This window comes from Mytilus edulis, chromosome 1 (assembly GCF_963676685.1).
Source record: "Mytilus edulis chromosome 1, xbMytEdul2.2, whole genome shotgun sequence".
In the NCBI taxonomy this organism is placed as follows: Eukaryota; Metazoa; Mollusca; class Bivalvia; order Mytilida; family Mytilidae; genus Mytilus; species Mytilus edulis.
In genome coordinates, this window is record NC_092344.1 from 1088119 (window position 1) to 1115222 (window position 27104).

A 27104-nucleotide genomic window follows, 5' to 3' on the forward strand; every position below is an offset into this window, starting at 1 on the left:
ACTGAACCATGAAAATGAGGTCAAGGACATTTGACATGTGACTGACGGAAACTTCGTAACATGAGGCATCTATATACAAAGTATGAAGCATCCAGGTCTTCCACCTTTTAAAATATAAAGCTTTTAAAAAGTTAGCTAACGCCGCCGCCGGATCACTATCCCTATGTCGAGCTTTATGCAACAAAAGTTGCAGGCTCGACAAAAATAAGATTTTGATAAGTTTCTGACCTGTGAATTTCAACTAACATAAAATGGTCAAGAAATTTAACTTTGATGGAGTAAAAATGCCATCTAATTATAAAAATTAAATGAAAGACAACCATTCATATTTGATTTTAAGAAATGTAAAAACCTTGTTAAAAAACACAGTATTCAAGATTTCGGTCAGGGATTCAACTGAAGGGATAAAGTTAAGGCTCACACTACCAAGCTTCATACAAGATGTTTTACAACTAATGGTATTGTAAATTTAAAGAAATTTTATTGAGATCTAATTTTCAGACCAATTTGCTAAAATATATTCAAGAAGGCTCACAAAAGCACATGAAATTAAAACTGCAAGTATCACAGTAATATTCTATCAGCAAATATACTGTAAATATACAGAAGATAAAAGAGACCATTTGATTAGAAAAGACAATGTAAATCAAGCCTACAGTTCATCCCTCAATTTGACAACTCATTATTGCAAAACACCATACACTTTCAGAACTAAAAATAATTAATGTATTTGCATTACATACTTTTCCTGATAAAAAATTCAATACTCAGATCAATTGTCAACCAAAACATTAGAGGAGTCTTTCTATTACAAAGATTATGAATGAAATATATGTGTAATAAAAAAAATCTTACCTTAAAATTATGAAGTTGTATTCCTATTCCATTGACAACCTTTTAATTTGCCATATAAACAATTGAATACTAATATATCAGTCCCATCAACTTCGTCACACATATTGAACAAAAGGCATTTTGCAAAAACTATTAAGACATAAGTGCCAAAATGCATGAAAAGAGTGAAAAGTTATTTTGTAATTAGTCTTCTCCTGTTAATATAAAGTAAACAGAGAAGCTCGTGAAAACATGTTAGACAAACTCTCAAGTTGATAAGAAATGTGTTATGTTTAACGACCCATTCCCTCGTGTCTAATAATTCTATAATTTGTCATAGAAACTCCATACTGAGAATGTGGAACATGAGATTAAAATAATATTTAATATTGTTGGAAGCTATATTTTATGGTATACTATATAAATAAACAAACAGAGATAACTCTACAACTTCATTACACTAGATGGCATAACAACTCATTTTAGATCATAAATGTTCACAAAAATTGAGGTAAAGCTACAAGAATCTAGGACTAGAATGTTTTTTGCCAGTTTAGTTTTAATTGGTGGCAGAAACTTTCTGTTGATTATTCTGGAAAGTAATTAAATTCAACACAGGGACATTATTGTGGTCATCCAATAATTACTTTGACAACAAAACTTCCTAATCTTTTATGCTTAAATTAATAAACTTATTGATAAAGATTTGTTTAATAATTTTGTTGAATTTCTTATTCTAAGCTTTAAAAAAAAATCAATTTTATGTCATTTTTCTTAAGTCTAAGTTATGCATAAATCTATATTGAGCATTGCACAAAATCCCAATTCTTCCAGTTGTACAATGATTTTGCTGAATGAAAGCTTCTTGGAAGTATAGCTATTAATATATGCATGCAGGAAATCAATATTTCAACTGAAGTCACTTTACATCAAACGTTTAACTTTATTTTCTGAACGTGTTTTAGTTATGCATTAGCATTTTTGTCAATACAGTAGAATATTTACAATTATCCATTTTAAACCTTCAGATCATTTCAGCAGTTCTGGAGAATTTCATTTCTTCACTTTTGCAAAAATAAATAGAATTTAACAAAAACATTCCAAACAATTTCCTACAACACAACAGGAAGTAAAACAAGATCTGCATCCTGATGTTACAGAAGTTAATGATTCTACTTGACTGACTCGGCTAATTGTTGTCCATAGCCAGACAACTTTACACTAGGTAGAAACAGAAACCTTCGTTGTTTGTTTCTACAGATGTTCAAGCTTTATAAACTTCAAGAAATACATCTAAAGAAAATTACTCAAGAAACACATCTAAAGAAAATTACTTGTATCAAAATTCTCTTATTCATACAAGTTGTGTTGGCAAATTAATAGTTTTGTCATGACTATCTGTACTGAGTCTGTACAATTTTGTGATAGCTTCTTAAGCAAAATAGACAACTAACTATGTCTCCGTTAATAAAGTGAAGAATTGAAGGGAGAGGCACCAAAGACAAAAAAAGGTTTAATGCCATAAAATTATCTGCTTTAAAAACAAGAATCTCAGTATAGCCTCTAAATTCTGCCGATCCTTTTGAAAATTGAAAAATAACTCCAATGCAAAATTGAAAGGCCTTCAATCTTTAATTGTATTAATGAATGTTCATTACATCATGGCAAATATAAAATAAAGCATCATGACTATTTTAGACATCTATTAATTATAACGGCTAATCCTTTAATCACTCTGTCATAAGACTCCACCAAAATGATATCTATTGATTAATTCTCTCAGATTAATTTTCTGAGGATGTTAGAGATGCAGTAATCCTAGTCCATAGTCATTAGTTTCTATACAAACCTGCTGTACCAGTGACGTTATATAATCTATTATAACAAAGAGAGAATGAACATGGAGGAAACTTCTAACAAACTTTATTGATAAGTAGATATTGAAAACTTTACAGATACGTCTTCATTGGGCTTAAAGAAAATCTATGATGATAGTAAAGGAGAAAATCAGCTAGAGTAGCTTGGTACACCTGTCAAAATGCAACCATGGTTGACCATCACTGACCATTGATAACCATGGTCAAAGTTCAAACCATGGTTAGATGTGCTTTAAACCATTGTCAACTATGGTTTTCCACTTTTGTGACCATAGTTGACTCTTGACATTCATCTGTTCATATAAAAAAGAAGATGTGGTATGATTGCCAATGAGACAACTCTCCACAAGAGACCAAAATGAATGGTTACCAAACTCAAATCACAAGTGGTTGACCATGGTCAATTTGACAACCATGGTTTTCTACCTTTTTGACCATGGTTGACCAAGCTCATTAACCAACCATGCAAGGGCTGTATAGCCAGTCAAGGTCATTCCAAACTTCCATCATCAAGCTCAAAATGAAATCTCATGATGATAGCACAGTATAAAACCAGCTAGAGCAAAACTGAGAAGGGAAATGTGTCAGAGACAACAACCAAACCAAATAGCAGACAGAGTAGCTAATCAGGTAACCAGTCTCAATTATCAATTTAACAAATATAAAGAAAGTGTCAGATCAATTGTAATGGCATTCAGAATATCAGTGATGGATCCAGAAATTTTCATCAGGGGGGGGGGGGGGGGGGGGGGGTATTGACTGCCTAAAAAGGGAACGCTGCTCCATTCATTGTGATTCCCTATATAACCAACTAAATTTCCCCACAAAAATGGACCCAGTTTTTCCTGATTTTACTGCACACACACTAGGGCAATTTTTGAAGAGATTTATATCTTTACTTAAACTTCACAGCTTCATCAAAACTTTGAGGGAAAGGATATCATGTTATTTAAGATTCTGAACATGGAACAAAATAAAAATGTTAGTCATGTATTATTTTCAATTTTAGTTTCTTGTGTACAATTTGGAGTTTAGTATGGCGTTCATTATCACTGAACTAGTATATATATTTATTTAGGGGCCAGCTGAAGGACGCCCTCCAGGTGTGGGAATTTCTTGCTGCATTGAAGGCCTATTGGTGACCTTCTGCTATTGTCTGTTCTATGCCTATGGTCGGGTTGCTGTCTCTTTGACATATTCCCAATTTCCATTCTCAAATTTTAGAATAGATTTTAGTATGTATTTAGAATTCTAATTGGAGGTCTATCTTCAGACTGGCATGATTATGAAAAAAGCAAGATTGAAGTTGGAACAAAGTTGTTGACATAGTAACATTTCTACACTAGTTTTACATAAAACTCATAATAACCTGTTGTTTTCTTTGTTTCTAATAATAGGAGGAAAATGATAAAATTGTATGATATCTGTGTTTTATTGTTATTTGTTTTCATAATGATAATTGCCAGAAAGTTTTTAGTTAATAAAACTCTTGATGAGAATTATACTAACTATTCAGAGTTCTATATTAAAGGGAGACAACTTTTTTTTCACAATTTTCCCACTGCAAATTTTTTGTCTCATCGAGTTGCTGAATAGAATTATAAATTTATTGTAGGCTGGGATAGGCCAGAGCTTCCTCCTTTAAGTATTATTTAACTTGATATAGGAAGATGTGGTATGAGTGCCAACTTGCCTGAATCATGAAGACTTAAAACTGTGCTTTCAGCAACTGATTGTAGACTTTAAAATGATAGGTAACAATTGAAAATGTTGATTTGAACATATACCAGTACTGCAATAAATCAAAAGTTTAATCTATTTTACTACAACTAAACTTTCTGTGAATCAACTTCTAATCAATAGATACAGATGCATTGAATCAAATATGTAGGGAACTATCCATTCAGAACTGAAGTGAATGATAATTTGTCAGTTTGTGGGGGAGGGCGCTTCCTACATTATACAAAACACAAATGTTTGACTAAGTAAAATTCTCCTAGTTAATCGTGACTATTTTCAAACTATACAAATATAACAGTAGGCACAAGAGATATCCAGAAATTGATCCATCACCCATATGTAGGTTTTAATCAGCTAATCATCTGCATGGTTTTTTATTGTATTACTTTTCAATATCAGCTGGAGAATTGAACTTTAGAATGTTACATTCTGTCCATTTTAATTTTCACTTCCATACGTAAAGTTTAATAGAAAAATTTCTTCTTTAAGTGGTAAAATGGACAAAGTTTGACATTTTCTCACTACTATTTAGATTGCACAGAAGCTGAGTGTTACCAAACAAAGGTTCTCACTACTATTTAGATTGCACAGAAGCTGAGTGTTACCAAACAAAGGTTCTCACTACTATTTAGATTGCACAGAAGCTGAGTGTTACCAAACAAAGGTTCTCACTACAAGATACCTGTGTACAGGATTCTGATTTTAATATAACAACTAATTATGCTTACATCAGCAGTTTTTGAAATTAACTTCCAGTAAAGGTCTAACATAATAACTTTTGCTGGACAAGTAATAAAATGTGTAAATATCTCAAAAGAATTTTATTATTCATTACTTAGCCTTTTTTAGGGTTTGGTATGCTGCTACAGACAAATCTATAAAACTATATAAAGCCTATTTAAGTGATTATTTCAACTGATGACCGAAGTCTAATTATCTGATCAACCATATACTCTGATAAATACAGTGACTTCCTTAATTCATAGAACTTTAATTAGCTTTTTGTAGCAATGTCTTTTAAGTTCCTTGGATTTTTTCTTCACAGTTGAGTGAATAGTCAACAGAATAACCCATAATTGCAAAAGTAATCAAGCTTCCATCAAAGATTTTATATAGCAATCAATAGATTGATTCTGACTTCACCTTCCTATAGACTGGTATTAATTCTTTGTGGAATTCAGAGAGGATCACAAAACAAGGCTGGGAGTGGGATTGTAATCTTCACGTGTATATAGTTCATTCATATTAACTTCATTCAACTTTTCAATAAGTCACGGATCAAAATTAGGTGCAACTTGACAAATGCCATTTCACTTAACCTTAAGTGCTTCAAAAGTTGAGCAGATAATATATATAAATATGTTTAGAAATTGTTTATTACCATTAAAGGTCAGCCTTGGTTGATTGTTCAATGTTTTATTATACATGTTTAATTTATAAAAGCTTCCCATAAATTCATGCAGAATCCTTATATTCACTAGGCATACACCAAAAGGAGAATTCTCTGTTGCTATTATCATATCCATTAATAAGTTAAAGTTTAGTCTTAAATAAGATTTGCTGATTGGTTGTTGAGTTTGTTTTATATTAGTGATCATTAGTGTCAGTGCTTTGTGGTATGGGATTTGCTCATTGTTGAAGGCTGTATGATGACCTAAGGTTGTTAATTTCTGTGTCATTTTGGTCTCTTGTAGAGAGTAAAATGTCTCATTGGCAATCATACCACATCTTCTTTTTTTATATTTAATATATGGAGAAATTGTAAAAAATATTTACTAAATAAGATAATAAGTTCTGAGAAAATTTACAGAACCATAAAGCAAAATCTTTAAACTGAAAACAATTACATCTATCCTAAGCATTGAAAATATAATAGATATGGACCTATCAGTTGAAGACTTTGTCTAAATGGGACCTTATCATATAAAATGATATTATAGAGTCGGCTAATTAAATAAAAGCAACTTTAACTTACCAATACAAAGTGTACATTCCGGTGAAGCCATCAGTATTTGTATTTTCTCCTATCAAATAACTTGATTTATACATAAAGTTTGCTCAGCTGTTTTCTTTCAAAACAATTGCAGGCCTGGAGGTTGTAAACTTTATATAACAATTCTATAATGATCTACATCATAGGAATGCAAACTCTATTTTATCTCTTACATAAAAAAATAAAGAAACCCTAGTCAAAGAAACAATAAGCTAAATCAACTAATTTGTTTTCTTAGAACACTAGGTTAGTATAAAGGACACAGACATTTGTGAGCGAAACTGAGTAATTTTTTATTTTTTCCTTAATTTCAGTTTTAAAGAATTGACAAGTATATCAACCATCCTAAAAATTAGGGCTTAATCAAAAACTGTTGATAGATAATACCCTGGAAATTGAATTTCCCACCAGTCTATATTTGTAAACTTGGTCAATGTGAAGGGTTCAGACGGTCCGAGACCACAATTATTTCGTAGTGCATTTCTTTTAGAAGATAAATGAAAATTGAAAAAATCCCACCTGTGCTTTCTCAATGAAATTTTTAGTGTGCTGTACTACTTTTGGGACAAATTATATCAAAATTATAGAAAACTTCATCGGCTCTAACTCAAAATATGGACAATTTTATGTTTAGGGCGTCTTGAAATCTTTTGACAGCTTCCGAAGTGCTAATTTTCAACCTTTTTCAGCTGGACCTTATCACTACTTTCCTTTTAAATTCTGAACCCAACTTTTTTACAGTAATTTCACCCCCTTTCTTGCAATTTGAGGCATTAAACATGGAGAAAAAAATTTGGAAGAGGTATAAAAATTAATGGCAAGTAACCCGCTGTCAACACTAGGGACTATATTTGTGAACAACGAAAATCAAGGGACGACAATTGTGGACTCGGACCAGACAAAACTAAAATATTAGAAGCCTTTATTAAAATAGTCTATAATAATTGATATTACAGAAGCAAAAGAATATGGAAAGATGTAATTTGCAGATTAAAAACTATATGGTGAAACAGAACAGGGTATCCTATAAGTATCAAATATGAATATCTTTTTTAGAACATACTGATTCTAGAATTAATTAAGTTTTGGAGGATTTAATTTTCTAAAATGCATACAAAGTGCATTTGTTAATAAAGTATTATGCTTGCAATAGTTACATGCTATGCAAGAAGAACCGACACAATCTAAACTGTATCTCCTTCAATTTGAATCAAATATGATTTTTACATACATCAACATCATTTATATAAATGTGTGCTTAAAATTGAGAATGGAAATTTGGAATGTCAAAGAGAAAACAACCAGACCAAAGAGCAAATAACAGCTGAAGGCCACCAGTGGGTTTTCAAATAGATATAAGCCGATTTACTGCCGCTTGTTTAAAAGATTCTTTGTTATAATAAAATTGTCCATTAATGTCTTGTAAATGTCTTTCTTTCAAACAGTGCAATAAAAATTTATTAACTTAAACAGGATGGAATTAAATATTCTCGTAGCCTTTAATAAAACATGTTACTTAGTACAGTTTGTAAATCTTATTTACTCAGTTTAATACCAAACCTTCCAACCACAGAAATTGTCAACAGATAGTGGCTGACTTGTAAGCTTTGAAGTATATGTCAGTTAATGATAATGACAAAAACAATCAGATAAGATGTGAACAAAAGCCAAGTACAGCCTGGTAAATGTATATTCCAGAAACAATGGTGGTAAATTGTATAATACAAACTAATTCTTCTGTCATCACTCTATACTAAAAGTACAGTAAAATGCCTTACATTTAATATAACTGTACAACTCCTCGTACTCAAAATGAAGATGTGGTTTGATTCCCAATGAAACAACAATCCAAGTTATGCAAATTTATGTAAGAACAGGTCGCCGACCATACAACCTTCAACAAGGAGCAAAACCCATACTGTAAAGTCAGCTATAAACGACCTCAGGATTTTAAATGTGAATCAATGTTATACTGAATGTATGGTCACTATATCCTGTGAAAACTGAACAACTAGCAAAAAGTTTCTATTAGAAAGATATAAAAGACTTAAAAGTGCTGCGGTTTTTTATTCATGTATGATCAGATCAACCTATATCATCTGCATTATTTAGAAATGAAACAGTACAAATCTGTCAAAAGGTAGCTGCATTTATTTGTTGGCTGCAGTGTTTTGGGGAATTTAAATCATTGGATTTTAAAACAAGAAATTTGATTGGTTGATCTTTTATCAAAGTTAAACATATGGAACCTGAGACGGAGAAGGTAGCTTATCTTTCTTGTTTGTTGACAAACCTGTGACTCATTCCTCTATCTTACAAGGTTATCTCATCAAATTACAACTAAAGATGAACTTGGAATTTTAATAAAAAAAAAAAAAAAAGATATATATATATATATATATATTATAAGATGGATAATTTTAGTCAAATAGAAATAAGAAAATTTATATGAGCATGGCAAATATATGAATCTTTAAAAAAGTTTTGTTACAAGGTTTTGTTTAAAGTTTTGGTGTTTGTCACTTTCCGTCCACTTTACTAACTGAAAAATGTTTCTATCAGATGATGCTTTATGTACATGATATATATATATATTTCCCTACAGGGCTTGGATTTAGTAATCATACTCAGATTATACAAATCTATATCTGGTAGATTACTATGTCACAAACTTCAATACATGAAACTTTTAGCAAATGACAAGCTATCTAATTAATCATATACTTTTTTATCAGCCTAATCCCTGGAGGTGGTAGTGAGTTTTCATGCTTGGTTTCAGGTAGACAAAGGTTAGTGGTGGAATGAAACAGTCTATTGATTATGTTACTCAGTGGAACTTTTGACATCATTTGCTTGGTTAAAATATGATTCTTCTATGTGATTTTTTAACAATCAGCTGCTAAAGCTAAAAGCATACTCCTGGGATAGAATTTCCATATTGATTTTAGAATAATGGTCAAGATTAAAGTATTCTGACAGGATTGCAATTACCTGCTTCATTCTAGGTTCAATCCAGGTTCACACATTGTTGGTGGATTAATATCCAAGGACAAATATTTCATTGCATGCATGTTCAGGACAAGAAATTTTAGGTGTTATGTCAATATCAAATAGTACCCTAGAGCAAAGCATCCCCTTAAAATATGGAATAATTTGAACAGCGTTTTCCAATTTTGCTATCAAGTGACCTTAACCTTTGACTGTGACCTTGACCTATAAATTTAGTGCCAGTTTTGTTGATTGGCAAGATGTCTGGCAATGATGAGTTGCAATAATGTAGCTTTAATGTGCCTTAAATCTTTCATCATCTTACTTGCGTTGTGACCTTGAACTCTTTTTTTTTAACCTTTGAACACAATCTGATTCAAGCTTTTTATGAACAAGTAATAGACAGGTATAATTGGCTACCAGACTAACATAGTAAATACAAATAATGTTTACAGATAGATTGATTCATGATTCATTGTTGTTTGATATACATGCATCCAGTGGCAAATATTTCATGTCACAGATGGCGCAGTAACAAATGATCACAGTACAGAAGTCTTCAAATGTAAATCTAACTTATTGGTACCAATTCAAAGCAACTACACTTAACTCGAAGCCAGCTGATTTTATTTAGACCTTCAAACGAATGAACATCCAAGAATGTTGTTTTTTTAGTTTGCAATTCTTAGCAAGATTTGTGTTGTTGCTTGACCTTATTTGACTTTTAAAAGAAGTCACTTTAAAAGTGTTATTATTATTATTATCATAGGTACTGTGACAGATTTATTGTTTCTACTCTAACGGAGCCAGAGTCCTGCTCATATTCAAAGGTTTTGTTTCTGGAAATACATTTTATCTCGTATCAATTTATAGTTACTGTAATTATATGTATGGATCAAGTAAAAAGATTAATTTATAATAATTCTAGTACTATAAATTATTCAATTTAATTGTAAATGTTCATGAATATATAAATACCCCGACTCTCAATTTTTTTAAGTACAATAAACATCTATAGAACATCAGAACATGATGGTGAAACATTTCTATTGTTTCTCTCCTTTCAGCTTATTGTTTCATTAATTTTTTTTCATTTTTCCATTTATTCAAAATTTAAGTTTTGAAAAAATATTTCCTACAACCTCTGAACAGTATTATAATCTAACTAAGTCAATATATATGTTCCTGCTACAACCATGTATAAGTTAAGTTCTGTGTCCTTAAAGTTAACATGATTTTTTTTATTGCCAATATGTAACAATTTCATTTTCTAAATTATTACTTTCAACCATTTAACTTCTATTTTCCTCATAAAAAATGTTTTCTTGTTAGAATATTTTTCACTCAATACCCAGTAAGGAGTGGAAAAAAACCTGAGAATAAAAGATATTGGAATTAAAACTTATTCTAGTTTAGAATGTTTAACTCACCAGAATCTCTTGCTTGTAAAATGGTGAATTATATTCCTCTTCTATCTCTACAATAAACAATTAATTTTCTTATTAAATCCACTAGTGTCTTATAAAGTTATCCTCCACCAATTCTATCTAATCCTTTTGGTTTACTGACGACTTTCTCTCGATTGATACTGTGTAGAAATGATGGAATCAACTTTGCCGTTTGATGCTCGGGGAATTACGAAGCCGTCATTTGAATTAGGGAAGAATTGGATGTCAATCTGAACTGGAACCTTATCGGAACGAGAAAAGCTTTTCCGATCAATACAACATTACATTCATTTTACAAGCGACGCAGATCTCAATAAACTCCAGATACAATTGTTCTATAAAAACCACTGGCTAATCAACGTTAGCTTTACTTTACTTCACTTTATTAACTTCGGTACATAACTCAGGGCTAAAAATTTGTAAGACAAAGAAACAACATCGCAATACAATTGTTCCTTTAAAAGAAATCCAGATTTATTGACGGAATGGATCCAAGCATTATTTAAAGCCAAGTCAATATAGAACCCGAGACAAGAGAATTCTTTCCATTCAGTTGTTAAATGATCAGAATGACAATTATAACGAGGTGTGATTGAGCAGAAATAAGTCAATAAAATGGATTTTTCTTTTTTTGTTCTTTAAGAAGACTTTATATGGGAAATGTCCAACCTGTATGGAAATCTTTACCTGATATAAACAGTTTATTAATAATTCAAAAACGGATATGGTTCCATCAATCAATTTTTAATTAATTTTTTATTGAATTTTTTTCTTCATAAATCTTGTTCTGCATTGTTATTTCAAACTGTTTTGACAGATTATTTCTCATAAGATGATGAACTAGGTTAAATGGAAAGGTTGTATAGGTTGTTTCTTTAAACAATAAAGATGCATAGATCTAAAACTCAGTTCTAACAGTTCTTAGCTGATTAATAAATGCATGCATTTTCAAAATTTTGCAGTTAGTATTGGTGAGTGCATTTTCAGATTTCAAATTTTCAAATGCAAACATTGAACTTGTATATAATTCTATGGCAAAATGTATGAACTTTTTGATGAGATTTATGACAATACAACTAGGTGTGGAATTTTCTCACTGTGTTGAAGACCCATTGGAGGCCTTCACAGTGCTGTTATCTGCTCTTCAGTCTCTTTGAGACATTCCCCATTTCCATTCCCAATTTTATTGATTTCATCCTTAGTTTCAATGCATTATTCTTGATACACACGAAGTAAGAATGTTAACAAGAAAATCTTCCACAGTAGAAACTCATTGATTCTTTACAATTCTATCATTATCAATAATTACACAAATACAATACCTAAAATCAACTAAAAAAAGTTATGAATAAAATTATGTTTGATTGAATAACTCTTCTAAGTATCAACAATCAATAATACTACAAATCTTTAGAGAAAATTAGAAGACATTTTAGTATAAGTCATCTCCAATTTTTTAGTGGAAATATTTTTTGTAAAAGAAACTCGGGTCTGCAGGCAGCATTGGTTTTTTTTTTTTTGGTGTTTTTTTGAGTTTGGATTGAAAAGTGTATCCTCTTTTTTCCACATGTACATTTTAATAGCATACAGTAACATAAATTTTGTAGTCTGTGCATTGCTGCCAAAAACAGGAATAAAATTAAAGAACCTGAGTGAGCACGCTCACATACCCCACGTCCCCACATTGTCATTGGAGAAATTAAATAAGTATAAGAAAAAAAAATTGTATAAGAAAAAATACTGAATAATAATTTCCTGTCAATATACACATCTACAAAGTATGTCCTTATTATCTACAAAATTTCATGAAATTATGTTGTGTGTTTTCAGAGGAGTTGAGATGACAAACTGTTGCAGAAGTACATTGAAGCAAATAAGTTCAAAGGGGCATAACTCCTAGAAAAAAAATTGAATCGTAATTTCCTGTTGATATGCACATCTACGTAGTATGTCCTTATTATCTACAAAGTTTCATGAAATTCTGTTGTGTGGTTTCAGAGGAGTTGAGATGACAAACTGTTGAAGTAGTACCTTAAAGCAAATAAGTTCAAAGAGGTGTAACTCCTAGAAAAAAAAAAGAATCGTGATTTCCTGTCGATATGCACATCTACATAGTATGTCCTTATTATCTGAAAAGGTTTCATGAAATTCTGTTATGTAGTTTCAGAGGAGTTACGATGACAAACTGTTGCAGTAGTACATTGAAGCAAATAAGTTCAAAGGGGCGTAACTCCTAGAAATAAAATTGAATTATAATTTCCTGTCGATATGCACAACTACATAATATGTCCTTTTCATATAAAAAGATTTCGTGAAATTCTGTTGTGTGGTTTGAGAGGAGTTGCGATGACAAACTGTTGCAGTAGTACATTAAAGTAAATAAGTTCAAAGGGGCGTAACTCCTAGAAAAAAATTGAATCGCAATTTTCCGTTGATATGCACAACTACATAGTATGTCCTTATTATCTGAAAAGGTTTCGTGAAATTCTGTTGTGTGGTTTGAGAGGAGTTGCGATGACAAACTGTTGCAGTAGTACATTAAAGTAAATAAGTTCAAAGGGGCGTAACTCCTAGAAAAAAAAATTGAATCGCAATTTCCTGTCGATATGCACAACTACATAGTATGTCCTTATTATCTGAAAAGGTTTCGTGAAATTCTGTTGTGTGGTTTGAGAGGAGTTGCGATGACAAGAAACAGGACTGACGGACGGACGGACTGACGAACAGACGGATGGGTCAAAAACATTATACCCTCCGCAACTTCGTTGCGTGGGGTATAATAATTGTTTCTTCACTATTTTTTGGCAAATACCATAAATAAAGTCCCTTGGTTATAACAGTCCCAAACTGAAGAAACACACATCTGCTCTCAAGGCATGTGCACTTCCAAGACTTCCAATGCGACCATCCTGAGGACCATAAATAATAATTAATTCTGTTGTCCTAAGAGTGTTGCAACATATAGCAATGAAAGGGGGACAACAAGCTACCACTGTTGGCACTACCTTGCAGGGGAGATAATTAAGATTTTATTCAAACTGCTTCATCTGTAAATGCTGCACAACTAGCATTTTATTTTTGATTGCATGTTTGCTGTCACATTAAAACATCTCCTTTTATTCATATGCGTGTTGGTTTTAGTCAAATATCATTTATAGACGAAGAATTATTCAACAAATACTACGAAAATGTGTCATTCCTTTCATTTTAAAAAAGAAATCCAGTCGATATCATTTACCCAAATGCAAAGTGCTTTTATCTTTGAATAGTTTGAACAGTTAATTTGTCAGGAAATCAGTTAATCATATAAGAAGAAAAATCAAAATAGTTCAAATCAAGCAAACTAAAACACTACAGACTTTGTCCTTTATATCACATCTAAGTCAGTCATTAGGAACCCAATGTAACGTTTAATGAATCTATAGATCAAATGTTTAATTTTCTACATCAATAAACCAAAAAATTCAATATATCATTTCTCTTTCACTGAAAGTACAATCAATCAGTACAAAGAGATGCAACGGAACTATATAACAGGCAAACTACCATTTTTCCAATTATTACCTTAGATTCGGCTTATTTTACAATTGTTGTGCATAATTTAAACAGCAATTACGGGGAAAAACGGACCAAACCCTAAACCAGAGGAGAATATATAATTTGCTCAGGTAGACCAGAAGGCAAACAATTTGGTTTTATGGGGAAATTTTAGAAACCATAGCAATAAAAATTATGGCATCACTAGTCCAGTAGCCATTACTTTTACATCCTCTTTTGAAGATAACTAAATTAAATCAAAATCAACAATACTGGATAAATTTAATAAAACCAAAATTCTTGACAATTATTAAACCTCACAGTATAGTTGAACAAATATATTGACTTAAAAAAAGATGACATGGTTTGAATATTGATTCAGATATTTTGGGCAGGGCTAGCAAACTACCTAAAGAAATTGTAAAACCCCTGTAATTCAATGGCCAACTTTCTTTTGAATGATAAATCAGTTACAGACTAAAGAGAACCTAGTAAGGCTTATTACCTTTGGGCTAAAGTAATTCGGGGAAATAACCCTGAGCATGGTCAATTTTGGATATCCCCTCCTCAGTGGGCCATTAAGTTGTACATTGTTTGTTTATCATAATCAATTATTCTATCAAATTCAATCGGCCAAGGAATACACGAGTAGTTGAAAAAGACAGACAGCAATTTCAAGCAAGAATGCACTATCTATGTTCGGTGAGATAATTATGAGGCACTTTATATAATTCCTTGGTGATGGGGTTCAGAACAGTTTTCAAGGTACATTATCAATGTATTTTGATATTTTATAAAATTGAAGGGCAGCTAGGCTTAGACCAAAAATTGTCTTCCCGTTTTCATTTTTTCCTGGAAGAGCTCAAATCTTAAAAGATTTTGAACAAAGTTTATTCCTACACTGTTCACTACAACAGCCAATAATTGCTACTGTTTTTATAATCAACTGTAAAGTGATCTATCTTTGTGATCTGCATCAGATATTATTAACTATGCAGAGCTGTTTTTCTCTGGATTATTAACTCATTTTAAAAGCATGAGTCTGTAATAGCTTTATCTCTAACAATGAAAATAGTAATGATTTACAAGTGTACTATTAACCCATACAAATTACATGAAAGTATATAAACTGACAATACTATTAACCCATACAGATTACATGAAAGTATATAAACTGACAATACTATTAACCTATACAAATGTACCAAAAATAACAGGTTTTCACCGATTACATGAAAGTATATAAACTGACAATACTATTAACCTATACAAATGTACCAAAAATAACAGGCTTTCACCTATTACATGAAAGTATATAAACTGACAATACTATTAACCTATACAAATGTACCAAAAATAACAGGCTTTCACCGATTACATGAAAGTATATAAACTGACAATACTATTAACCTATACAAATGTACCAAAAATAACACGTTTTCACCGATTACATGAAAGTATATAAACTGACAATACTATTAACCTATACAAATGTACCAAAAATAACACGTTTTCACCGATTACATGAAAGTATATAAACTGACAATACTATTAACCTATACAAATATACCAAAAACAAACAGGCTTTCACCTATAACATGAAAGTATATAAACTGACAATACTATTAACCTATACAAATGTACCAAAAATAACAGGTTTTCACCGATTACATGAAAGTATATAAACTGACAATACTATTAACCTATACAAATATACCAAAAACAAACAGGCTTTCACCTATAACATGAAAGTATATAAACTGACAATACTATTAACCTATACAAATGTACCAAAAATAACAGGTTTTCACCGATTACATGAAAGTATATAAACTGACAATACTATTAACCTATACAAATGTACCAAAAATAACAGGTTTTCACAGATTACATGAAAGTATATAAACTGACAATACTATTAACCTATACAAATGTACCAAAAATAACAGGCTTTCACCGATTACATGAAAGTATATAAACTGACAATACTATTAACCTATACAAATATACCAACTAGAGGCTCTAAAGAGCCTGTGTCGCTCACCTTGGTCTATGTGCATATTAAACAAAGGACACAAATGGATTCATGACAAAATTGTATTTTGGTGATGGTGATGTGTTTGAAGTTCTTACTTTACTGAATGATTTTGCTTCTTACAATTATATCTATAATGAACTTTGCCCATTAGTAACAGAGAACTATATTTGGTAAAAATTTACATAAATTTACCAAATTAATGAAAATTGTTAAAAATTGACTATAAAGGGCAATAACTCCTTAAGGGGTCAATTGACCATTTAGGTCATGTTGACTTATTTGTAGATCTTACTTTGCTGAACATTATTGCTGTTTACAGTTTATCGCTATCTATAATAGTATTCAAGATAACCAAAAACGGCAAAATTTCTTTAAAAATTACCAATTGGAGGGCAGCAACCCAACAACCAGTTGTCCAATTCATCTGAAAAATTCAGGGCAGATAGATATTGACTTGATTAACAATTTAACTTCTTGTCAGATTTGCTCTAGATGCTTTGGTTTCATAGTTATAAGCCAGAAACTGCATTTTACCCCTATGTTCTATTTTTAGCCGTGGCGGCCATCTTGGTTGAATGGCCAGGTCATCGGACACATTTTTCAAACTAGATACCCCAAAGATGATTGTGGCCTAGTAGTTTCAGTGGAGATTTTGTAAAAGATTACTTAGATTTATGAAAAATGGTTAAAAATTGACTATAAAGGGCAATAACTCCTAAAGGGGTCAACTGACCATTTTGGTCATGTTGACTTATTTGTAGATCTTACTTTGCTGAACATTATTGCTGTTTACAATTTATCTCTATCTATAATAATATTCAAGATAATAACAAAAAACAGCAAAATTTCCTCAAAATTACCAATTCAGGGGCAGCAACCCAACAACCGATTGACCGATTCATCTGAAAATTTCAGGGCAGATAGATCTTGACCTGATAAACATTTATATCCCCATGTCAGATTTCCTCAAAATGCTTTGATTTTTGAGTTATAAGCCAAAAACTGCATTTTACCCCTATGTTCTATTTTTAGCGGTGGCGGCCATCTTGGTTGGTTGACCAGGTCACGCCACACATTTTTTAAACAAGATACCCCAAAGATGATTGTGGCCAAGTTTGAATTAATTTGGCCCAGTAGTTTCAGAGGAGAAGCTTTTTGTAAAAGATTACTTTAATTTACGAAAAATGGTTAAAAATTGACTATAAAGGGCAATAACTCCTAAACGGGTCAACTGACCATTTTGGTCATGTTGACTTATTTGTAGATCTTACTTTGCTGAACATTATTGCTGTTTACAGTTTATCTCTATCTATAATAATATTCAAGATAATAACCAAAAACAGCAAAATTTCCTCAAAATTACCAATTCAGGGGCAGCAACCCAACAACCCATTGACCGATTCATCTGAAAATTTCAGGGAAGATAGATCTTGACCTGATAAACATTTTTATCCCATGTCAGATTTCCTCAAAATGCTTTGGTTTTTGAGTTATAAGCCAAAAACTGCATTTTACCCCTATGTTCTATTTTTAGCGGTGGCGGCCATCTTGGTTGGTTGACCAGGTCACGCCACACATTTTTTAAACTAGATACCCCAAAGATGATTGTGGCCAAGTTTGAATTAATTTGGCCCAGTAGTTTCAGAGGAGAAGATTTTTGTAAAAGATTACTTTAATTTACGAAAAATGGTTAAAAATTGACTATAAAGGGCAATAACTCCTAAACGGGTCAACTGACCATTTTGGTCATGTTGACTTATTTGTAGATCTTACTTTGCTAAACATTATTGCTGTTTACAGTTTATCTCTATCTATAATAATATTCAAGATAATAACCAAAAACAGCAAAATTTCCTCAAAATTACCAATTCAGGGGCAGCAACCCAACAACCGATTGACCGATTCATCTGAAAATTTCAGGGCAGATAGATCTTGACCTGATAAACATTTTTACCCCATGTCAGATTTGCTCTAAATGCTTTGGTTTTTGAGTTATAAGCCAAAAACTGCATTTTACCCCTATGTTCTATTTTTAGCGGTGGCGGCCATCTTGGTTGGTTGACCAGGTCACGCCACACATTTTTTAAACTAGATACCCCAAAGATGATTGTGGCCAAGTTTGAATTAATTTGGCCCAGTAGTTTCAGAGGAGAAGATTTTTGTAAAAGATTACTTTAATTTACGAAAAATGGTTAAAAATTGACTATAAAGGGCAATAACTCCTAAACGGGTCAACTGACCATTTTGGTCATGTTGACTTATTTGTAGATCTTACTTTGCTAAACATTATTGCTGTTTACAGTTTATCTCTATCTATAATAATATTCAAGATAATAACCAAAAACAGCAAAATTTCCTCAAAATTACCAATTCAGGGGCAGCAACCCAACAACCGATTGACCGATTCATCTGAAAATTTCAGGGCAGATAGATCTTGACCTGATAAACATTTTTACCCCATGTCAGATTTGCTCTAAATGCTTTGGTTTTTGAGTTATAAGCCAAAAACTGCATTTTACCCCTATGTTCTATTTTTAGCGGTGGCGGCCATCTTGGTTGGTTGACCAGGTCACGCCACACATTTTTTAAACTAGATACCCCAAAGATGATTGTGGCCAAGTTTGAATTAATTTGGCCCAGTAGTTTCAGAGGAGAAGATTTTTGTAAAAGATTACTTTAATTTACGAAAAATGGTTAAAAATTGACTATAAAGGGCAATAACTCCTAAACGGGTCAACTGACCATTTTGGTCATGTTGACTTATTTGTAGATCTTACTTTGCTGAACATTATTGCTGTTTACAGTTTATCTCTATCTATAATAATATTCAAGATAATAACCAAAAACAGCAAAATTTCCTCAAAATTACCAATTCAGGGGCAGCAACCCAACAACCGATTGACCGATTCATCTGAAAATTTCAGGGCAGATAGATCTTGACCTGATAAACATTTTTACCCCATGTCAGATTTGCTCTAAATGCTTTGGTTTTTGAGTTATAAGCCAAAAACTGCATTTTACCCCTATGTTCTATTTTTAGCCGTGGCGGCCATCTTGGTTGGTTGACCGGGTCATGCCACACATTTTTTAAACTAGATACCCCAATGATGATTGTGGCCAAGTTTGGTTTGATTTGGCCCAGTAGTTTCAGAGGAGAAGATTTTTGTAAAAGTTAACGACGACGGACGACGACGACGACGACGACGACGGACGACGGACGACGGACGACGGACGCCGGACGCCAAGTGATGAGAAAAGCTCACTTGGCCCTTCGGGCCAGGTGAGCTAAAAATAACACGTTTTCACCTATTACATGAAAGTATATAAACTGACAATACTATTAACCCATACAGATTACATGAAAGTATATAAACTGACAATACTATTAACCTATACAAATGTACCAAAAATAACAGGTTTTCACCGATTACATGAAAGTATATAAACTGACAATACTATTAACCTATACAAATGTACCAAAAATAACAGGTTTTCACTGATTACATGAAAGTATATAAACTGACAATACTATTAACCTATACAAATATACCAAAAATAACAGGTTTTCACCGATTACATGAAAGGATATAAACTGACAATACTATTAACCTATACAAATGTACGAAAAATAACACGTTTTCACCGATTAAATGAAAGTATATAAACTGACAATACTATTAACCTATACAAATGTACCAAAAATAACAGGTTTTCACCTATTACATGAAAGTATATAAACTGACAATACTATTAACCTATACAAATGTACCAAAAATAACAGGCTTTCACCGATTACATGAAAGTATATAAACTGACAATACTATTAACCTATACAAATGTACCAAAAACAAACAGGTTTTCACCTATTACATGAAAGTATATAAACTGACAATACTATTAACCTATACAAATGTACCAAAAATAACACGTTTTCACCGATTAAATGAAAGTATATAAACTGACAATACTATTAACCTATACAAATGTACCAAAAATAACAGGTTTTCACCTATTACATGAAAGTATATAAACTGACAATACTATTAACCTATACAAATGTACCAAAAACAAACAGGTTTTCACCTATTACATGAAAGTATATAAACTGACAATACTATTAACCTATACAAATGTACCAAAAATAACACGTTTTCACCGATTAAATGAAAGTATATAAACTGACAATACTATTAACCTATACAAATGTACCAAAAATAACAGGTTTTCACCTATTACATGAAAGTATATAAACTGACAATACTATTAACCTATACAAATGTACCAAAAACAAACAGGTTTTCACCTATTACATGAAAGTATATAAACTGACAATACTATTAACCTATACAAATGTACCAAAAATAACACGTTTTCACCGATTAAATGAAAGTATATAAACTGACAATACTATTAACCTATACAAATGTACCAAAAATAACAGGCTTTCACCTATTACATGAAAGTATATAAACTGACAATACTATTAACCTATACAAATGTACCAAAAATAACAGGTTTTCACCTATTACATGAAAGTATATAAACTGACAATACTATTAACCTATACAAATGTACCAAAAATAACAGGCTTTCACCGATTACATGAAAGTATATAAACTGACAATACTATTAACCTATACAAATGTACCAAAAACAAACAGGCTTTCACCTATTACATGAAAGTATATAAACTGACAATACTATTAACCTATACAAATGTACCAAAAATAACAGGTTTTCACCTATTACATGAAAGTATATAAACTGACAATACTATTAACCTATACAAATGTACCAAAAACAAACACGTTTTCACCTATTACATGAAAGTATATAAACTGACAATACTATTAACCTATACAAATGTACCAAAAATAACAGGTTTTCACCTATTACATGAAAGTATATAAACTGACAATACTATTAACCTATACAAATGTACCAAAAATAACAGGCTTTCACCGATTACATGAAAGTATATAAACTGACAATACTATTAACCTATACAAATGTACCAAAAATAACAGGTTTTCACCTATTACATGAAAGTATATAAACTGACAATACTATTAACCTATACAAATGTACCAAAAATAACAGGCTTTCACCGATTACATGAAAGTATATAAACTGACAATACTATTAACCTATACAAATGTACCAAAAATAACACGTTTTCACCTATTACATGAAAGTATATAAACTGACAATACTATAAAATTGAGAAAGGAAATGGTGAATATGTCAAAGCGACAACCTACCGACCATAGGGCAAACAACAGCCGAAGGCAACCAATGGGTCTTCAATGTAGCGAGAATTCCCGCACCCGTAGGTGTCCTTCAGCTGGCCCCTAAAATATGCATAATAGTACAGTGATAATGGACGTCATACTAAACTCCGAATTATACACAAGAAACTAAAATTTAAAAACATACAAGACTAACAAAGGCCAGAGGCTCCTGACTTGGGACAGGCGCAAAATTGCGGCGGGGTTAAACATGTTTATGAGATCTCAACCCTCCCCCTATACCTCTAGCCAATGTAGAAAAGTAAAAGAATAACAATACGCACATTAAAATTCAGTTCAAGAGAAGTCCGAGTCTGATGTCAAAAGATGTAACAAAAGAAAATAAATAAAATGACAATAATACATAAATAACAACAGACTACTAGCAGTTAACTGACATGCCAGCTCCAGACCTCAATTAAACTGATTGAAAGATTATGTCTTCATCATATGAATATCAGGTACAATCCCTCCCGTTAGGGGTTTAGTATCATACTATCATAAAATATATGAGAAGAACATAACCCGTGTCATGCCAACAACTGTTTAATATACCAAAAACAAACAGGCTTTCACCGATTACATGAAAGTATATAAACTGACAATACTATTAACCTATACAAATGTACCAAAAACAAACAGGCTTTCACCTATTACATGAAAGTATATAAACTGACAATACTATTAACCTATACAAATGTACCAAAAACAAACAGGCTTTCACCTATTACATGAAAGTATATAAACTGACAATACTATTAACCTATACAAATGTACCAAAAACAAACAGGCTTTCACCGATTACATGAAAGTATATAAACTGACAATACTATTAACCTATACAAATGTACCAAAAATAACAGGCTTTCACCTATTACATGAAAGTATATAAACTGACAATACTATTAACCTATACAAATATACCAAAAACAACAGGCTTTCACCGATTACATGAAAGTATATAAACTGACAATACTATTAACCTATACAAATGTACCAAAAACAAACAGGCTTTCACCTATTACATGAAAGTATATAAACTGACAATACTATTAACCTATACAAATGTACCAAAAACAAACAGGCTTTCACCTATTACATGAAAGTATATAAACTGACAATACTATTAACCTATACAAATGTACCAAAAACAAACAGGCTTTCACCGATTACATGAAAGTATATAAACTGACAATACTATTAACCTATACAAATGTACCAAAAATAACAGGTTTTCACCGATTACATGAAAGTATATAAACTGACAATACTATTAACCTATACAAATATACCAAAAACAACACGTTTTCACCTATTACCAATATTTCATAGTATATTCATGTACTGACAATAGCCAAACAAATGTATAAACAAGAATGTGTCCATAGTACACGGATGCCCCACTCGCACTATCATTTTCTATGTTCATTGGACCGTGAAATTGGGGTCAAAACTTTAATTTGGAATTATAATTAGAAAGATCATATCATAGGGAACATGTGTACTAAGATTCAAGTTGATGTAACTTTAACTTCATCAAAAACTACCTTGACCAAAAACTTTTAACCTGAACTTCGCACTATCATTTTCTATGTTCAGTGGACCATGAAATCGGGGTCAAACTATAATTTGGCATTAAAATTAGAAAGATCATATCATTGGGAACATGTGTACTAAGTTTCAAGTTGATTGGACTTCAACTTCTTCAAAAATTACCTTGACCAAAAACTTTAACCTAGACGGACAGACAAACGGACACACAGATGGACGGACGAACAGACGGACGGACAAACGGAGGCACAGACCAGAAAACATAATGCCCCTCTACTATAGTAGGTGGGGCATAAAAACAAGAAATTAATTGTGTCCATAGAACAATGATGTCCTAATAGCACTATCATTTTTATGTTCAGTGGACTAGAAATTTGTGTCAAAACTTTGGCCTTAAAATTAGAAAGATCATATCATAAGGAACATGTGTACTAACTTTTAGACTTCAACTTTATCAAAACTACCTCAACCAAAATCTTTAACCTGAAGCTGGACAGAGGGACGGACAAAAGAAAGACAGACAGAAACAAATGGATTGACAGACAAACGAACAGATGTACAGACAGTTAACTTAATGGGGCACTAAAACACAGACCAGTCCAAATGAGGAAGATTAAGCTAAAATTTGATTCATTTTTTCAGAGTATGTTTATTTGATAACAAACAAGACATGCCAAGTCAGTGGTAGGAAAGCTAACTTTACCTTTTGGGTCAGATGAACTAAACATCAGGGTTGTAACCTTGCTCAACAGAAAAAAAGAAAAAGTCTTGTAAAAAATACAGGCCAAAAGTTTGAAATGTTCAATCAATACTGCTTGATTATTACTTATACAGGAATATAAACATAGAAATTGTGCAAAACAATAGCAAATATTTACCAGTAATTTTACCAGAGAATAATTTGTAAACACTTCCATACAATATAGTGTAACAACCCATTAAACAATAAAATATATAACTGTTTCTACACATTAAAACGTTTATTACATCTCGTTACTATAATGACCAGTGAGAGTGTTTGTTCATAATCGGCAATTCAAATTGTCTGTAAATATTTATATGGAGATAAGTGTCAGAATGGACCAAACAATATACCAATCTGTATCTGCATAGATATTTCAGAGAGTCAATAATATAGTCACTAGAGAAACTTTTAGATCTCTCATATTGAATTCCCATGTTAAAATACATTAATGGCATTATTTCAGTTGCAGTGAAAACTAAATTTTTCGTTTTTTGCATAAAATAGCAATACATAAAACTAAAATGAAAGCATGATAACTGCAGCAGCCATATTGGTTTTAATTTTTTTACTCATATAATCTTGATTATGGGCAGAACACTGGCACCTTCTGATATATAAGAGAAATGGTCATATCAAAAACATAATTCAGCTACAAAGATAAATTTACAAAATAGTTAACTTTAATTTTGTTTCAAATATAATTTTCTCGTTATCATTTTATGGCATATAGTTTATAGTTCCCCTTTTGAAAGTCTTATTAAATATTTGTTATCTTTTTAAGGGGCATTATGTTTTTCAGTATTTGTTAGTCTGTCTGTTCCAGTGATCGGGAAGGACGTGCGCCCTGCGCCTATAGCGCATATTGACAAAGAATGGCGCATACACTGACAAATGTAAGCGCCCACGTGGCGCATGATATTTTTCACTTCGTTCTGAAATGTTTAGATATTGTCAAATGAATTTCCGATCGTGTTCCGTGCCACAATGGGTGTGTTCACAACTGTGTAATGTTCCTCCAATAAAAGGAGCACCTATATATTTTTGGGACGTCTCGGGTGTTTCCCTATCATAATATAACCACGCGATTTAACGTCTCGGTGTTTTCCTATTGTAATAATAGAACCTTGTGGTCTAACTGATACCCCGAAAAACGTAATTAACCATCATTCATGACATATTTGTTTATAAACAACTTTAAATTTGTGAAATTTGGCTAGTACAGACGAGATTTAACTGTAATAACAATCTCTTTCAGTTTAGCTTGCTATCATTTCGATTGAAGAACCCCAAGACTTTTTAGGAATATAGTTTTTGTCTCCATAAAAGACGTCTAACTGTCCTTGTCATTTTTTGGTCTTTGGCTCGTTTTCACATGTTGTAAACATGACTTCAGCAATTTGTTGTTATGTTCTATGAATTAATGGTACTCTATACTGTTATTCTTGTCACCGTGATGAAGTTATAATAATACAAGAAGTGCAGAGGAAATGCCTGAAATGTCCTCTGATACGGAACGTCTAGAATAAGTATGGTATCGACGAAGACCCAAATTTAATGTACAAAAAAAAAACCATGAACATGAACAAGGCAACAGTACCAGTTTAAACATTGTAAATAAAGGTTGACTTAAATATTGTTGGGGTTGGAAGAAGTTATTGTATATTCATTGAAATTGAAATTATAAACTCACAGGAACAATATCCATGATTTTATTTTAAATCATAAAGGTAAGTATCAACATCTCTTTGCCAAAATATACTGATAATTTTTTTTTTACATTAGTCAATTAAAATGGCCCACTCATTTGACAACATGGCCCATTATTTTTTAAAATGGCCCATTGAATTTATTTTTGAGGGGCCCTGGGCCCATAGTGAAAACAAGAATGTGTCCCCAGTACACAAATGCCCCACTCGCACTATCATTTTCTATGTTCAGTGGACCATGAAATTGGGGTAAACCCTCCAATTTGGCATTAAAATTAAAAAGATCATATCATAGGGAACATGTATACTAAGTTTGAAGTCGATTGGACTTCAACTTCATCAAAAACTACCTTGACCAAAAACTTTAACCTGAAGCGGGACAGACGGACGAACGAACGAACGGACGGACGCACAGACCAGAAAACATAATGCCCCTCTACTATCGTAGGTGGGGCATAAAAACCTTCCAGATCACTGCTGTTCATTGTTTTTTAATTCCTCAGTTCCTCCATCCATCTGTAACTCTTCAGGTTAAAGTCCATTCATCTGTAACTCTTCAGGTTAAAGTCCATTCATCTGTAACTCTTCAGGTTAAAGTCCATTCATCTGTAACTCTTCAGGTTAAAGTTCATTCATCTGTAACTCTTCAGGTTAAAGTCCATTCATCTGTAACTCTTCAGGTTAAAGTCCATTCATCTGTAACTCTTCAGGTTAAAGTTCATTCATCTGTAACTCTTCAGGTTAAAGTTCATTCATCTGTAACTCTTCAGGTTAAAGTTCATTCATCTGTAACTCTTCAGGTTAAAGTTCATTCATCTGTAACTCTTCAGATTAAAGTCCATTCATCTGTAACTCTTCAGGTTAAAGTTTTTGGTCAAGTACATAGTCTTTGATGAAGTTGAAGTCCAATCAACTTCAAACTGAGCACACATGTTCCCTATGCTATGATCATTATAATTCTTATGCCAAACTAAGAGTTTTAACCCAAATTTCACAGTCCACTGAACATATAAAATAGTAGTGCTGTTAGGGCATCTGTGTACTATTTTTTTTTTATAGTTTTTCAAATAATAAAGGTCCAATGTAAAATTTATAAAAAATCTAGAGAGAATCATATCTTACCAAATTTTCAATTGATCATTTCTCAAAAAACAAGAACACACACCTTTTCTCTTTCCTGCTTTTTAAATTATGTTATTTCTATACTATCAATTTATCAGTCTTTTTAAAAGCCTGTTATTCAGAAAGAGAGCAGCAAACAATCTTATCCATACAAAGGATTGGACCAGCGCCTTCCTCTCCTCTTAATCTGTCTTTGATTATCAACATTAAGTAGGGACACTCTGTGTCAAATAGACA

General features: G+C 32.0%; 1 protein-coding gene across 20 annotated transcripts in view; it reads right to left on the bottom strand.

Annotated features, from left to right (window-relative positions):
* Positions 1–27104, bottom strand: part of LOC139521208 (receptor-type tyrosine-protein phosphatase S-like) — a 151906-nt gene that overhangs the window by 118518 nt on the left and 6284 nt on the right. For 16 of the 20 annotated variants that reach the window (XM_071314585.1, XM_071314676.1, XM_071314710.1 and 13 more), the window contains one exon: positions 10863–10909. The gene's annotated coding sequence lies outside the window, so the exon portion shown is untranslated. Of the gene's footprint in view, positions 1–10862; positions 11322–27104 lie in introns of those variants that run through there. The other 4 variants (XM_071314596.1, XM_071314732.1, XM_071314726.1 and 1 more) reach the window with 4 other exon arrangements.